General features: G+C 34.5%; 1 pseudogene; it reads right to left on the bottom strand.

Moving 5' to 3' along the window:
- Nucleotides 1–7963: 7963 nt before the first annotated feature.
- LOC150004602 (52 kDa repressor of the inhibitor of the protein kinase-like) lies at nucleotides 7964–10347 on the bottom strand (annotated as a pseudogene).
- Nucleotides 10348–18187: the final 7840 nt, after the last annotated feature.

The following is an 18187-nucleotide window of genomic DNA, read 5'->3' as shown; positions in this document are numbered from 1 at the left end:
AATTATGCCGAGTGAAATAAGCAAGGCAATGAAAGAAAAATATCATATGATATCACCTAATACAGAAAACTAATGAACAACCACAAACAAATAGGCAAAATTGAATCAGGGGCATGGAAACAAGAAACAGAATAACAGTTACCACGGGGGAGGGAAGGGGGAATAGAAAGGCTCAGTAAAGAAACTAGTATAAATAACATCTTGGTATGTACAACAAGGTGGGGAATGACTGTGGGAGAAGGGGTGGGCTGGGTGTGGTGAAGTAATGGGGGGAAAAGTGGGACAATTGTAGTAGAAAAACAATAAATAAATCAAAAATATTTAAAAAGAAGAAAAAAAACAATATGTCAAAAGTCCACAAGTAGGTCTATAGATTTACCTCAATTTTGATAAAAATTCAAAGAGAATATTTGGAATTTGAAATTAATAAGTTGATTCCAAAATTTATATAAACTATAAAGATAATTGAATAAACAAGAAATTTTCAAAATGAAGAAGTTATAAAAAATTAGGAAGAAAGTTTTTTTGCACTTTAATATTTCAGATTTTAAAGTGAAAAGTACATTTTATTTAGAAATTTAAACACGGCAACTGAATAATTAAATAGAGTTGACATCATTTAAACCTTGAGTCTTTTATTCCTGTTGGGATATGATGATGGACAATATAAGTTGGCATAATTTAAGATGAAAAATAGAACCAGGAATGTGTTTTGGAAAAAATGCAGTAGTTTTGTGAATATATATTTGTTTCACACAAACCAGTTTCACTTTTAATATTAATATGACAATATCAACAAATCTTAAGTCCCTTTTAATTGACTACCCATAAACATTTTTTATTAGGTCATTTAACCTAAAAAATGATTTCCTTTTCTCCAACAGAAATAAATCCAGCCTCAATCTAATGACTGTCTATAGCACAACTATATACAAGTCATATTAACAAAATTTAATCAGAAGGTCTTTTTTTGACATTTATTTAGCTTATTAATGTGTGTATAGTACCCTGAAACCCTTTATGTGGCCATAGTTGGGAAGGAGAGATGCTGTAAGTATTTAATTTATGATTCTATATGCATAGAATGAATACATTTTATTTTTGTAAAATCATCAGAAAATTGGAAAAACTAGGTAGAAAATAAAAAACCCACATATGTGTTAGGTGCATTCAGTTTACATAATTATAGTTATTTTCCCCATTTTCACAAGATTGTGATATTACTATAATTTCTTATATTAATATTATTTGAATAGATGGTTTTAATGGCTACATAAAAGTTTATAATATGTAATATTTTAATTTATTTCATCTTTATTCTGTTGTGAGCTATTTTGCTAATTTCCTTTTTTATTTTTTCAAATTACAAATAGTACCATACAAAACAACTTTGTACATAAATTTTGCTGTTTTTTAGAATTACCTTCATTTATTGTCTTTCCTTTAATATGAGCATTTGTTCTACTGTTTCTAAATTTTAGTGGTTGAATTATTTTTATTTGTGACTTTGATAACACATAATTGAATCTTGTTTATTATTTTGTCATTTAGTAGGAGTGTATCATTGTTTTACATATAACGTAATGAGTGGTATGGTTGGAAGGGGCACTTGTTTTCTGTCAATATCACCTGTTTTTTATTTTTGGGAAGAGTATCTTACATTCTCCCTTTTCTTTCTCCTTTTGGTGAATCCATTATTTAATATTTGATTTTAACTATTTTATTGATATCTGAGATGCACTATTTTTAGAGGTTTTTCAAAAGTTAAAAATATGACTTTTAACATATATTATACCTTGATGATGCTAACATAGTTGACACAAAGAAGAATAAAAACCTTATAACAGAGAATCTTTAGCCTCCATGTCAGCTCAAATTAATAAATTTACATGTCTATATAGCCACCTCATGTGAGCCCTGAACTGAAGAATTTATTGTGTATTTACCTCAATGCTAGCTGAGACATAGTTTGTCCCCTCTGTTTTCATTGTAACACATATTTAGCAACATCTGCAATGTTGTTTAACTATGTCTCTGCTGAGGATAGCAACAGTTGTAAATATAGAAAGAAAACATATTTTCCAGGAGAAAAAAATTGTATGTGATTCTAAATTTATATAATTCAGTTAGATGTGGTTTGGTTCAACTTTTCATTTCTGAGCCAAATGTCTGGTCAGAGTTGTTCAGAAATATGATTCCTATGGTTTGTGCCATTGGTTGAAGTTGGTCCTGCCTGAATCCCATGGAGTGGCTTTGCCTTGAGAGACAGAGCAGCCTTCTGTTGCTGGAAGAACTTGGGAGAAGTGATGGGCAGGTGAACTTCACAGGTAAGTGTCATACTCGATAAGTATGAAATCAGCAAAGGGAGGTAATAGTTGGAGGACTATTTCTAGCTTCCTAGAGGCCAAAGAAGGACCTTTATATTGCTCTCCACTCTTCTCACTCTGTTGAAATCATTTAATCTATATTTTTAGTTTCAAATGAACACTAATCTTTCACCCACAATTCTATGCCTCAACTACGTACTGCTTTTCTGGTCTCTAAGAAGATATATGTGTCTAATATTTCCCACTTGATATGTTCTACAGGGCCCTCAAACCGAGACTGTTTAAAACAAAATTCATTATCAGCCACTCTGTCCTTCCATCTTGGGAATGTTGTTACATTTACTCAGTTTCCACATCCAGCCACTTCCACTGCCATAATTAAGGATTATCAAAGCCATCTACTTCACATCCACATCATATATCAGCTTATATCCATATTGATCTAATAGACATCTAAGTCATTCCCCTCTTCTGATACAGCTCACCTCCAACACACTGCTGTTAGAATACCTTCTTTAAAACACAGAGAAGAGTAAATATTTTTTGATGTTTTAGAACAGAGTAAAAAGATTTAAGTATATTTTAGGTCTAACCCTTTCCTATTCCACTGTGCTTCTTCCCAGAGCCTTGTATTCTCCCCACATCCCTCTATCTGAATTTTCCTATCAAATCAACCTTTCATGCATTTTCTCTTCTCTCAGAGTTGCTCTGGTTTCTTTGCCTAAGAGCCCTTTCTCCAAATTTGTCACTCAGTCATCTCTATTTTCTCATTTTCAATATAACTCTGAATATCATTTTCACCTGGATGACTTTCACCTTCAAATCTAGTGTTATCCCAAATCTGGGACATCAGAAAATTATGTTACATAAATAAAATAGTATATAGATATATATATACATATACACACACACACACACACACACACACACATATATATATATATATATATATATATATATATATATATATGTGAAAGAGAGCACCACGGAGCTGTCTCTTCACTCTTCATGGGTCCACTCCTGCCAGATTATCTAATATATATATATATATATATATATATATATATGAAAAATAATTACACACATCTAATCTGTCACCATGCTTATTTTCTTTCTAGGCAAGTTTTCTTCATTTGATTTAAGTCAAATAAAAAAAAGGAAACAAAAATGAGACTAAAACTTATTCATTAGAAATTTGGCTGCTTTTCACTCCCCTTCTGCTTGGACAAGTTTATAGTTTCAGCAATAAAGTCAGTATTCTTGTTTTTAACTTAAACTCTTGAGCTGCCATTTCAAATGGGTTATTTTAGTTTAAGTGACCCTACTGCTGTCAGATTGCTGTAACATGCCAAAGCTTTGCCCTTCCTGATATTACATGTCTCACATAATCCTTCTCCCTATATTCCTATATTTAGAAAATGGTGTTACATTTTAAATATGAGTAATAATGTCTGACATGGCCCCAAACTCCCACAGGAAGCTTGCCTGCACACCTGTGTATGAAAAAGACATTGTCTACATTAGCACATGGATTTGCTCCTCAACCTTGTATTCATCAACATAACCATTTCCCCACTAAGGTAACTACCACCCACTCCCTTGCATGCTACATAATCTGTATTGCAGTTTATACTCTTCATTTGCAATCCTGAAGTTTGAACCAAGCAGAAATGTGCAAAGTGATACATACAGTCTGCCTTTGTTACCACCTCCTCACTTATCTCTCTGTGCTGAAGATTTGACATAAATATAAATATAGATTACTTCTAAGCTATTGTTTTGTTTTCCAGATAAAAGTAAATTTTGGTAAATAAAATCCATAAAATAAATTCACACCCTTATCATGCAGAATTGTGGTTATGTTTGGTATGTTCATTATAGTGATTTCTCTTAGTATGGTATTTATCTCACAATAGTTTGGTCAGACAGTAAGCAAATTATGCCCTGTTCTTGTTGCTGTTTTTTCAGTTAAGGCTCACTAAGAATATTTTTTACCACATCAGTAAAATACTGAGTCAAAAAAGATTGCCGTGAAGTCCTTTCTATTTGTCATTTCTTAATTTAGACTCAACATAACAATATATATGTATACACACATCTGCCAATACTCATCTGCATTTAGAGTAGTTATTGATTATTGACTACTTCCCATATGGCAAGCCTGTATGATAAGTGTTCCATATACATGATTTCAATTGATATTGTATTAGGAATTATGATTCTTATTCTCAAAAAAAGATGAAGTCCCTGACATTCAAGGTGTTTTCAATGGGTGTAAGTTGACAGTGCAAGTATGTGGTTTGGGACATAGGAGTGCTCAGGTGTGTCCTCTTTCCTCTGCACTCCACTATCCAGTGTAGATGGGTCCACTCCTGGCCGCATCCCCCAGAATCCTGGCTGGCTTCAGTCTGTCTAGACATAGAGAGTCAGTGTGGAGAGCTGGATGCAGAGGAGCACCAGGAAGCTATCTCTTCATGGGTCCACTTTTGCCATATTATCCTCAATTTAGGTCTTCACAAAGATCTTCTACTACCCCTCTGAACTAGGATGCATCACATTTGAGGTGTTTGAGCCCCACAATTTAACATTTCACCTCTTCATCAACCATCTTTCTAAGTATTCAAGTCCCTTCATTCTCAAATTCAAGTTGTACTTGTTTCCGGCTTGGAGCCTTTGTTTTTAAATAATTTTTTTGTAATATTTATTCTGAGAAGTACTTGAATGATGTTATTTAACTATTTATGGGTGAAAGTTACTATAAAATGTCTGTGTTCCAGACATTTTTTAAATATAATTTTTATTTTGTTTTTCAATTACAGTTGTCCCATTTTTTCCCCCATTGCTCTTATACCTTTTTAATGTAAAATGAAACTCCACTTTACCTAATAGTTTGTTGGTGATTTTGAACAAGATCCTTTTTTCCACATAAATAACTTAGGCAACAGAATGATATTGCCATATATTAGAATTCTTATCATGTTAAAATATCAATGATATTTTATATTTCATTTTTATGTTTAGTGCTGATTTATTGAATAGCTTTAACTATCATTCCTTTTTTTAAATTAATAGAAAACATATTTATTAATATAATTTCTTTAACAGATTAAATGGTTTCTATACTATCATGTTTTACATTTTTTACCTGGAAATTTTGGTTGCAACCAATTTTATATGAAATCCTCCAATTTCAATTTAAGTTCTCTGTTGTCAGGCTAGCAAGTCTTTTGATAAAAAATGTCATTTCTTCTTTTGAAAGCTGAATGCCATCCATATCTAACAGTTAATACATACATACAAAATATTCCTTTGATTAATATGGTCAGTCAAATCTCTCAACTTCAAAAAAGAAATGGAACTAATTTAACCTCAAATTCTGTGGTTTTAACTGAGTGTTTCTTTTGTTCATCCACCTGTTCATCCATCCATATATTCAGTCATTTATGAATGTATGAATAAATGTGTATGTTAATTCAATAGTGCATGAATATGTCACCCATTTTTTCAATACATAAGTATTAAATTCTTGCTATGTTACTAAATAATTTGTTGTTTTATAGCTTATGGGTTTTTTTTTTGTATAATTTTTATCCGCAAATTAATCAGCATGTTTATAACTTATTTGTGGGTAACTATAATTAAAAAGTTATCAGTATGTCATAATTTAAAAAATTGATTATTTGTCATTGATTTTTGGCTCCCCTTTCATAAATGGTCAGTTATTTTTTTCAATATAATTTTTAAAGTTGTTGACCCTGGCTGGGTGGCTCAGTTGGTTGGAGCATCATTGCATACACCAAAAAGTGGCAGGTTAGATCCCCAATCAGGGCACATATGTATGTTGCAGGTTCCATCCTCCCATTGGTGTATGTAGGGAAGGCAACTGATCAATGTTTCTCTCTGACATTGATGTTTCTCTCTGTCCCTTCCTCTTTCTCTAAAATTAGTAAACATATTCTTGGGTGATGATTTTAAAAAAGAGTTGGTCATGTTTGGAGAACTAGAGTCTGGGACTCTAGAATAATATGGAATCATGAGATTGAATTCACTGTCTAAGAGTTCTATATGTAATGATAGAAGAGTAGAGCTGAATCATTCTTTTTAGTACACACACACACACCCTCACACAAACACACAATGACAAAATAATACATATGAAAAAGATAGCAAAGTAACCCACTTCTTGGGGAATATGCAGTGATGAACATTCATTAGTATAAACTTGATAGTTTAGTATTGACCAGGATGGTTACTTATAGAATATAAAGTAATTACAAAAGGATATTAAGAACTTATTTTTAAAATTTCCAATATAAAACATAATACTTTGGTGTTAATGATAATATTGGCTTTATAATAGTTATGAATTAGATATTGATGTGCATCATACAATCATAGGATAGTGAATTTAATTTTATAGTAGGTGTACGCTGACAGAGATAAAAAATTACAGCAATGTATGTTCTCATAAGAAATATAAAATCTGTTTTTAAGCCAGTAAGTCACAATAAATTTTGTTTTTTTTCAGGTTATCTTGTTTAACCTAATAGTGATAATTGGTTTTTATGTCATTTCTTCAATTTTATTTCCTGTAGCTTTGAGCTTTACCAGTTCTCCAAGATGTGTATTGATTTTGAAGCTTTGCCAGTGCTTTTGGCTTTTGTTACTATCTGTAAAGAAATACATGTTAACCTTTCAGTTTATTGATAATTTGAAGACAAAAATACATTTTTAAACAAAATTCACATTTTATTTATGTTGAAATAAACTATATAAAATTGACTTTCTTCACTAAAAATAACAGCAATATTTTCTCTATTATTATTAGATAACTGCAAAACACTTTTCTGTATGTTTTCCAGGCTTTGCTTATAAATCAAGATGAGGCAGTACAGATAGTCATGGAAAAATAATAAACCAGACAAATCAGTTGTCAGTCTCCATGGTCTCCGATCCTGTCTTGACCATAAAACGAAGTGTTCGATACGTATCTGCTAAAAAGCTTATGAAGATACAGGCTCAAAAGAGGAATGTAAACAGCAACAACCAGAGATGGAACAACAATGGCAGGCTCTTCCATTCAACTTTTAACTCTAACTAGTTCCTTTTAAAATCATTGAATAGACAAAATCTACACTCAAGTCCTTGTTGGGCAAGCTCACATTTCTTTCACTGTCTGGTAATTCTATTAACTGTCCATTACAGATATTTTTATAGCATACTTAAAATCTTGCTATTCAGAGGTTAGTGGTGAATTTCATTGTAACATTTTATAAAATGTACTCCTTCCTCCCACACTTCCTCAAAATTTGTTTCTTCAAAGAACTGATAACTCAATACTGGACAACTGGATCCACAGTGATAATAAATGTTATATCTAAATGACTTAATGAAAACAATTCCAAAGTGCCATCAGTAGAGATCACACAGATGTGTCACATGGCACTTTCAATACTATCTTCTAGAAGAAGAGTTAGTTCTTCAAAGCATGAGAGTTCAAACAAGGGCCACTTAAATAGGCTAACAGTCTCAAGATATTCAGTGATTAAGTAGCCTATGTGGACCTTACAGGTTTTCTATAAGATGTTTTAAAACTTCAGTATCAAATATAAGAGAAAACCTATTTTTAAAGTCTCTCAGGTATTTTTGATGGTTTCTGAATTATCTGTAGGAAGCTGTGACATAGTTACATAGAATTTGATGTATGTGTCCACCATTAAATCCAAATCATGTTTTATATCAAAATTTATGTTGAGCAAAGCTAAGTTACTTGACCTGTGGATCTGTCAGAGTGTTCCTCAGGGATGCTTTGAGACACTTCTGCCCATTTTCATAGCGTTCATTCTCAACCTTCATCACAAGAAGAATACATAGGACCTTCAGCAATGCATACACATTAGGAAAAACTTGATGTCTGGCAGGTGGAGAGTTTTATAAATGGTGGATGGAAGCCCTATATCTTTTCCTCTGTGTTTCCACTTTATTCTCTAACAATGCAGCTCTGCTGAGAGTGTATTGGGATTGGGTAAGTCGCTTCTGTACATGACAGCATGGTGCTCCTCTGATGTATTGAATTTGAGCTGTCCCATGACAAAGGGTACCAGAGAGAAGCATTTAAGAGCTTTGAGGTGCTGTTCTGAGAATATATCTTTCAGTTCCTGAATAATGTTTTCAACTGTTTGAAATCTTAGAGCTTCTTTATAGTAACTCTCAGAGGTCACCTGAGATTCCAGGTTCCCTTGATGAGCTCTGCAGAATTTGCCAGGAAGATTCATCTGAATATCAAGTTTGGTTGCCAAATTAGTGGCTTCCTCAAACTAAAATTCATCATAAACTTCAATATTTTCCATCACTTCACTTAGTGAATGCAGCACTGCAGTCAAGCTACTGGCTGCAAAGAAGACATCAGAAGTTTGCCCCTGGAGATTTTTCTCAAAGGCTTTTGTACAAGATAGAACATTTTCTAAAAACAACAATAGTAACGATAAAATCAAAATATGTTACTGCACTACAGAGTACAAACGCTCGGCCTGCTATACAGTTATTCCATCTAATATTTGTGTCACTATTTATACCATTTAAACATAAAACAAGTGCTTGTAGGAGTTCTACTAATACTTCAAAATCATCATGCCTGCCTGTCCACTGAGAGTGGTAAATTTCCTTTAGTTCTTTACCCCTTTCTTCATTGTTCTGAAAGAGGACAGAAATTACATTGTCAAGCTCTAAAAGCAGTTGTGGTGATTGATGAAAAAAAGAACAGATGTCCTCAATTGTTCCTAATGCAATAGACACTCCCATAAGAGGCACCGATTTTGCCAACCACATATTTAAGGCACAGGAAGAGCAGAACGTATAGACAGCTTGGGGATATTTCTCTAAAAGTCTAGAAACAACAACTTTCATTTTGGAAGAAAATCCACTGGACACAATGTAGGCTTAGCCGTGATAATACTCCATGTTTAATTCTCACTTCTCAGTTATCATAGTGTGAAATTTCATAGACAAAATTTTGGCATCAGCTTCATAAGGCAGAAAGCCGCATACTTCTCTCTCACGTTATGAGCTTCATCAATGAATCTCATCAACACAATCAGGTGCTCTTCTTCCCCTGCTATGTCCACTATATCACCAGTGATAATCGAAAAGAAGAGAGGGCCTCTCTTCCCTGAGGGTTTCTTCCCGAATGCAACTCTCACAGATCTCTGTCGTCTGTTTCTATTGTGTTTTTAAACAGAACAACGTGTTGACTGCTGTTGTCTCAAAGCGGTTCCTCAGAACCTCTTCATCAAAATTTATCTGACATTTCAGCAGTGCTTGAAAATTATTAGGAGTAGAGACCTCCTGGGACTTCATCAGCTTCAAGTCCATCCAGAGGTATATTTTGTTTTCCCATAAGAATCAAATTTTCAAATAAAGATTTTAAATATTCTTTGTTTTCCTTCTCTTCAAGGGTTAGAGGTAAAATATCTTCATGCTATTCTTCAGCCCCTTCTTCTGCACTGGGATTCTGAGCATTGCTGTCGTTTATTTCTTTATGTTTTTGTTCTTGTTCAGAAGTTTCCTCTATTTTTTTTCTGTTTCAGTGTCCTGATTTCATTTTTATTCAATTCTTTTATTTGATTTGTGTGTCTACTATGTGGATTGTTCAAATGACTGGTAAGATCGAATATTGTTGGTATTCCATTATCTCGAAGAACTGTCCTATAAGGACTCTCCCAATGACTTCACAAGTATCTGCTTCAATTACCTTTGAGAAATAAAATAACCCAATCATTCTTTAGTTCTCTGATGCCTCTGAAAAATATATAGTTCTACAGATCATAGAGGTCTCAAAGTGCTTGGCACATAATCAATAATGTTTATTTAGTTGATCAGGTGTTTTATCTTCTAATTCTGCTCTCCTACAATTTTCCACCCACTTCCGGCATCTGGCTGGATCCCACGGGAACCTGAAGAAGGCCAGGTCTGACTGCATGCTCTTCTGCGTGCAATTGGGGGCCACGCAGAAATTCAGCATAGTTTCCCACCAGCAGCCCAGCCCACCGCTCCCCTCCCCACCTCCTCAGGGCAGCCTGCCTGCTTGTCGGGGCCGTGGAGGGGAGCCAGGCCAGCCAGCCAGCTCAGCAGGGCCTGCGCCCAAAAAGATATTTTTATTTAGTGTTAATGTAAAGATTATCAATAATATTTTTTTTGAAATTTGTCCACATTTTAAAGACCATATCCAAACTTCAGGAAAATCATAAAAATGTAGAAATATTAGGTTCCCATGAGTATATTTTCCTCTCTGTTACTGATGCATTTGCAAGATATTTTCATTTTTAGCAAATTCTATAGTGAATGAGTTATTTAAATATTTATATTACAATTGCCTTTTAATTTAATCAAACTAGTACTTTATTGTACCTAAATATATGCCTGGAATTTTGCTTAGAGATGATAAGGCAGTCCCACCTAAATAGGCATAGTGCTTGCCTTAAAGACCTGAGTAATAATCCATTAGTGTCGACTGGTATACTTGTGTCTTTATGCTTAAAATGAAAAGAAAAATCTTTTTTGAAAATATTGTCCCAAGAACATATTTGTAAGATGAATTAAACAAGCATATAAAATAGAAAAAAAAGTTAAGATTAGGAAAATATTAGAAATTATGGCAATTAAAACTGTGGTTGTAAATAATAAAGACCTGTTGCAAATTTGCTTCTGGAAAAATCAGTTGTGATTTCCATCACATGATTTCTTGTAGCTACATTTTCTCCTGCATAAATACTTCGTTTTTCTCCTCTGCAATCTGCATTTCTCCTCCTCAGTGCTGGTTGTCTCATAGCTCTACTAGTGCATTCTTGCCCCACTTCCCCTTTTCCCAACCAATCTCAAGCCTTAGTCTTTCTGAGAGCCTGTCACGATCTGTTAGGATTGTGAGCACATGAAATTAGGAGAAAGAATGTGCAAGGGAGGCAGGGATGATGGGAGCCTGACCTGTATGTCTGCATTAGCTGTCTCCTATCAAGTGCTCCTTAACTGCCTTCATGCAGTCAAGAACACATATATTAATAGTGTCTTCATTCTATAGAATAATAAACTGATGTTTATAGGTGAAACAATTTTCAAAAAGTAGGCCATTAGGAAGTAGCATAGCCAAGTTGATGTGACTTCACCATTAACTGCTATGTTCTCCCAGCTCCCTGGAAATAGAGGCAAGAAATAAGTGCTATATTTTTATTTGGGAGATGAAATCCTGGACAGTGAGGCAGAGGGGGGAAGGAAGAAAGGTCAGAGAGCATGGGGGAAAATGCATGGTGTTGGTTGGGTGTTGGTTGCTTCTTCACCATGAACCAGAGATAGGACTTAGTCAATGGCTCAGCTGGCACAATTGTATGGGTCTCTGGACAAATGTCATAGAGGATGTCTGCCTTGGAATACTCCAGAGAAAAAGTGATTTATCTTCTTGGATTTTTCCATTTTCTGTCTACCATTGGACAATGTTTGCTTAACTCAAAACTTTTGGCAGATTCTCAAAAGGATGGATATAAGGCCCTTTTCATAGCTTCGCAGTGGAGTTGGGCAATGGAAGTCATACCAGACAGATAAGAAAGAAAAGGCTTTGTACGAGCTCTTGTGGAGGACCCTTTATACCAGAAGGGTCTGCTCTGGAAATGACAGAGGCAAAATGAGGATCTATGATATAACCAAACAACCATCAAAAGGTATAACCGAAGATGTACAAGAACATTGAACTCAGGTTTTATTTCTCACGATTTCCTTAAAAATTAACTAGAAAAAATTATCCCAATAAAGCTAATGAAAATCCATAAGGAGACCTATGTAAGGAGAGTCTGTGTCCAGGTTCCACACTGCCTCATAATATCGTAGATGGTAGCCCAGATTTTTAGTTAATTTATGGCATCAAAACTAGGCAACAGGATCATTATAATATGGTTTATGCACCAGACATGAACTATAAATTGTATTTAATTGTAGGTATATGGGAAAAGCCTAAAATATAGTATTAAATAAAAATAAAATATAATCAGCAGTTATAGTGTATGAAGTAACAAGAGATTGTCACTTGCACCTGAACAAAGGGGATAAGACATGTCAGCCACAGAATTCTAACATAGAAAACCACAGAGTCAGAGCCCAAGCAGAACTGTGAAGACTGAATTCTAAGCACTAACAAGCCATTTCCAGTAGAGACTCACTGCCACTTCCATTTCTTGCAATGTATATGGAGTATTGCAAAGGTGAAGCTAACATTGATAGGATTGGGTAAACAAGTTGGATATTTAACAGCCATGTGTTGATGTGTGTAATAGGTTGGAACCAAAAAAAAGTCAAGCCACATACGCAGTCTACAAGCACCAAGGTGCCCAGTCTTTCTCACTCTCTTTTATTGTGTTCCCAAGCTTAGTACACTTATGGCTGCAGATAGGACTGGGATCTGTGTAAGCTCTCCCTGAAGCACTCAGGCATCTCCACAGTATGGGACAGTGGGATCACCGAAAACCAGAGATACGGCAGAAGATTCAGGCCCCCCATGGAACATTGTATTCTCCTGATATACAGGAAACTGGATGTCAAACGCTGGAGGAAGAATAAGAGAGCTAAGAGAATTTTCCCCATGGCATCATTTACTTTTACTGAACACTGTTCAGCTGTCTTATAAGGACTAGTGCAAGATTGCACAATGGCTAGCTTTCCCTCAAGGATAGAACATAAAAAGTGAGGATGGAGAGCAAGCATAACTTTCCTGCATTAAAAAAAAAATCTGGCAGGTGGCATATATAAAACACAGTTCTTTCACAGTTCAGAAAGCTCTTACATGGTTTATGAAGTCATATAATACCATTTGAGGGTAGACTTGATCATTTTCAACACCATGTAGTATGTTGTAGAGCATTAAAAGACACAGCCATAACTAAAAAAGACACTTTAACAAAATTTATAAAAATAGAAAGATTGATTAGATATAAAGCAAATACAAGTAACAGACTTAATAAACTCAACTAATCAACAGTTACAGCAAAACAAACAAAAAAAATGACTAAACTCTTCAATTAAAAGGTGGAGCTTGGTAGACTGGAATTAAAAAAAAAAAAACCCATATAGCTATCTGGGGTCAGCCAAGATGGTGATATAGTATTCTCCTGAAGTCCCCTCCTCCCACAGACACACCAATATACAGCCACCCATGGAGCAATTCTGAAAAAAATCTACGAACTATCTGAGAGACTCCTACACATGGAGTAAAAGAGAAAATACCCACATTGATCCAGGCAGGTAAGGCTGACACATTCTCCACAAACCACATACCAGGTACATGGCCATATAGTTGGGATAGAGCCCCAACTCCTAGTTTCCCTCTGAGGGTTAAAGGATTTGGACTTCACATTTTAACACATCAACTTTTAAGACTTCCACCCAAAAGACAGGTCATCAAAATACCTGACTCTGAGAGCCAATGAGACTTGCATCTTTGAGACCCATGAAACTAAAGCTAACAGGTGGTTGTCTTTGGGACATGAGCACTGGTTGCTGGTATCTGCCAGGGCTCAGTGCAGAGAAACAGGTAACATCTCCAGCTCCCAGGTTCTTCCTAAAAATGGGCCGTGTGCACTTAGATGCTACTTCCAAGGATTGTGCTTCTAATATAGCACACAGCCAGGGAGTGGCAGTGACTCTTCCTTGAGACTGGGAACCAGCCAGACTCCTATGCTGGCTTTCTTGAGATCACTCCATCTTGCCAGTATCTTCCTAGAAGGAATCTGTGCAAATGTCTGGGCCCCAGGATCCCCATGTCACCCAGCTTTGAACCAATGTGGCTTGCCTTCCTGAGTCCCACAGAACTGTCACAAACTAAGGAGTTATTAATCAGCTTTCACTCAGGGCTCAACACAGAAGGAGCAAGTACCCTCCATCTCCTGGTCTTTCCCTAAAAATTGTCCTCTGCAGACTTTTACGGCTGCTGCAGGATGGCCAGGGTTCTAATTTAGCAGCATGTCATGAATGGCTTATCTAATACTTTTATTTCCTTCTGTATTAAACTGGGATAAAAACAAAACATCACCAAAGTTATACATTTAAAAAAATTATATAAAAAATTTTAGCACATTGTCAGACATATGCTCTCTTCAATACACACTAGTATTAATATTATCTGTGCAGGTATTCTAAACATATTATATCTAAATATTATTATATTATACTTAAAATATTATCTTAACTATATTGATTACTTTTAAGACCTTTATTTTTAAAAGTACTTATTATCACAGCTGAATTCAAAACAAAAAATCATTTACTGTAATTTTGTTATTATATTAAATTTTTCTATACTATCCATCTTTTCTTCTTTCCTTTTCTGAAAAAGCCATTAAGACACTAATATACCCACATTAACTTTGTTTTTATCCTTCAAATAAGGTGAACATTAATACTGACTGCCCAACAACTGAAATTACTTATTTTCTTAAATACCATTGTTTGTTTTTAAAAATGTTAGACAAGTAAAAGAAATCAATTTGAAAAGCTGAGAGCCATGTGTTAAAATACTAGTTTTATGCTGAGGTAAATTTAACAAAAGAATGCATTTCTTTATTGTGCCTGAAATTTTCTATATAATTGTATTGTATTCCAATCTACTGTTTGTGTTTGAATAAAAGTCTCACCCTCACTATGCAATACCTCCACACTTCTATTGGACCTTGGGTTTGAGTTATAATGTTATATTAAATTTTAAATGTAGACATAAAGCTGCTGCTCTATTTGAAAGTGTGGCTTTATGCACCCATAGTTTCACTATGCAGCTTTCAGTATCCTTTTATGCTCCAATTTCCGTTTTTTTTCTAGAATTCTCCTGGTGCTTGAATGCGATTATTTGTATGAGGTATGTTTGATCAGTGAGGCATGTAATGCACTTACTTATAAATTACATAGTCAAAATTTTGCAAATAAGAACTCTAGGCTTTATTTATAGTACTTAAAAATCACATTCTTTGTCATAAAGTAAAATCAGGATTAAACTACAAAATAGTAGAAATAGCTTTGAAATTCTTTAAAAACCATGGGTCTTTGTATTCTGTTCTCCTAATAATTTGTACCTGGTAATAGTAGATAATCTTCAGCATGATTCACTATTTTTTATGTGCCTGTGAGAAAAATATATAGTCACTTATATGTTCCTGGTGGGTGGGTGGAGGGTATAATAATAATACACACAGTTTTAAGAACTCTGTGTTATTTCACTTAATTTTTACAGTAATCCAATAAGTTAAGTGCTAATATTGTCACCCTCATTTTATAGATAATAAAAGTGATGTGCAATATGTTTAAGGAATATGACAGAAGATACTAATCAAGTAAGTAGCTGTTTAGACACAAACTCAGGTTGCAAGACTCTGGAGCTCATACCCTTAACCAGCAGGTGTGATGCTTCATTTCCAATAAAAATAATTATCATATCTATGACACTTCAGAGTTTACTGTGTGTCACTCAGTTTTAATATATTATCTTAATTTTTACAATAACCCGAGTGGATAATATCTCATGTCTACAAATAAAATCCTCAGAGAGGTCAACTAGCCATATCATTACAAACAGGCAGAATCTTCAGATTCAATCTCTTTCACTCCAAAGGAAGTAGACTACTTGTGTCTGTTGTAATAAGAGGAAAACCTTGGACATGTGAATACTTGACAGGTCAGGGAGGTCTCTTTGGTAAATGTGATCTGAAGAAGGAAAGGAGGCAGAAATGTGAAAATTCACAAGAAATTGTTTTCAGCTCTTCCAGTTCTGTTGATTATTTAAAATCCAGAAGTGGCTTTGGCACATTACATTTTTGTGTGCAGAAATACCTTTTGTTGTCTGTTAAGCATGACTGGGTCAGGAAAAGTTCTTGAGAGTAGATTGATTTTATATGAAGTCATCTCAGATAAATTGACACTGAATTTTAGAAAGGATTTTCTTTGCTCTAGAGTTACAGAAAGCTTGTTATTTTATCCCAGAGAGCCTTTATGGTGATTAGAGAGTAAAATTTGCAGTAAGGAACAAAACTATGTTCAATATAGGCAGCACAATAATGTGAACAGGAGGGTCAGTGTTATAGGGCCTGCTGTCTCTCTAAACAATGGTGGGAATGCAGGGAACACTTCACCTTCCCAAACCTCTCATTTCTTACCTGTGAAATGTGGGTCATAAAATGTTGGCCATTAAGGGAACTGACAGCTCTAATAATCTGTGCAATCATGGAAGCAAGTCAAACAAAGCATATTAATTCCAAAAGAAAATACTAAATAGGAGATTAAACATAAGAGTCATGTTAATGGTTTATTTGTTAAGTCATATCAACAAAATTCTTCCAATTACTACACATACTTGTTGAGAATCAATGGTGTAAAGTGTTCAGGAAATACAAAAACAAGACAAAAACCCAAGTGTTTAACTTCAGATTATTTATATGAAAAATAAATTTTATGTTATCCAATTAGAAGATTTAAGCATGAAAAACACATTAAAATATGTGTCCTTATAATATAGGATGCTGCTCTGGATAGCCAGCCCTAGTCACCCTTTCAGCAGTCTTCAACAGGCATAATTTCTATGATTTTCTATTTTATAAGCATATACAGTCATCAACACTCAGAGCAGTTTTACTCTATTGTATTTCAAAAAACAATTCCATTCCAAGCAATTGATATATTAGTGAACAATTGGAATATAATGGAAATTCCACATTGGCTTATGCATAATTTCCTTCCTGAGAAACATGAGATGAACACATATAACTAACTATATTCCAGCCAAATTTTGGTGTATAGGAATACATAAACATATGTGCACAGTCAATTAACATTCAACAGAAGAAATAAGCACATACAATGGGTTAAGAATAGTTAATTCAATAAATGGTGTTGATAAATTGGACAGATATGTGTGCAAAACTGAAACTAGACCACTTTCTTACACCACACACAACAATAAATTTAAAATGGATCACAGACTTAAATGCTAGACCTGAAAGCATAAAAATCCTAGAAGAAAACATAGGCAGCAAAATCTTGAACATTGCTAGTAGCAATTTTGTATTGGACATATCTCCCCAGGCAAGGGAAACAAAAGAAAAAAATAAGCAAATGGAACTACATCAAACTAAAGTTTTTGCACAGCAAAAGAAATCAACAAAATTAAAAGACAATCCACAGAATAGAACATATTCACCAATACATCTGATATGAGGTTAACATCCAAAATCTATGAAGTACTTATAAAACTCAACACCAAAAAACAAACCACCCAATTAATAAATGGACAAAGGACCTAAATAGGCACTTCTCCCAGGAGGACATACAGATGGCCAATAGACATGGAAAGAGGCTCAACAACACTAATCATCAGAGAAATGAAAATTAAAACCACAATGAGATACTATCAGATACTATCAGATACCTGCCATAATGGCTATCATTAATAAATCAACAAACGACAAGTGCTGGTGAGGATGTGGAGAAACAAGAACCCTTCTGCACTGTTGGTGGGAATGCAGGTTGGTGCAGCCACTGTGGAAAGAAGTATGGAGATACCTCAAAAAATTAAAACTGGGTCTGCCTTTTAACCCAGCAATCTCACTTCTGGCAATATATCTGAAGGAATCCAAAACACTAATTCGAAAGAATATAAGCACCCCTGTGTTCATTGCACTGCTATTTACAATCACCAAAACAAGGAAGCAGGCCAAGTGTCCATCAATAGATGAATGGATAAAACAACTATGGGACATTTTCACAATGGAATACTTCTTAGCTGTAAAAGGGAAGAAACTTTTACTCTTTGTGACAGTATGGATGGACCTGGCAAATGTTAT

The sequence above is a fragment of the Furipterus horrens genome, unplaced genomic scaffold (genome assembly GCF_987537825.1).
Source record: "Furipterus horrens unplaced genomic scaffold, mFurHor1.1.pri manual_scaffold_7, whole genome shotgun sequence".
Lineage (NCBI taxonomy): Eukaryota > Metazoa > Chordata > Mammalia > Chiroptera > Furipteridae > Furipterus > Furipterus horrens.
This window is presented reverse-complemented; position numbering and strand designations above follow the sequence as displayed.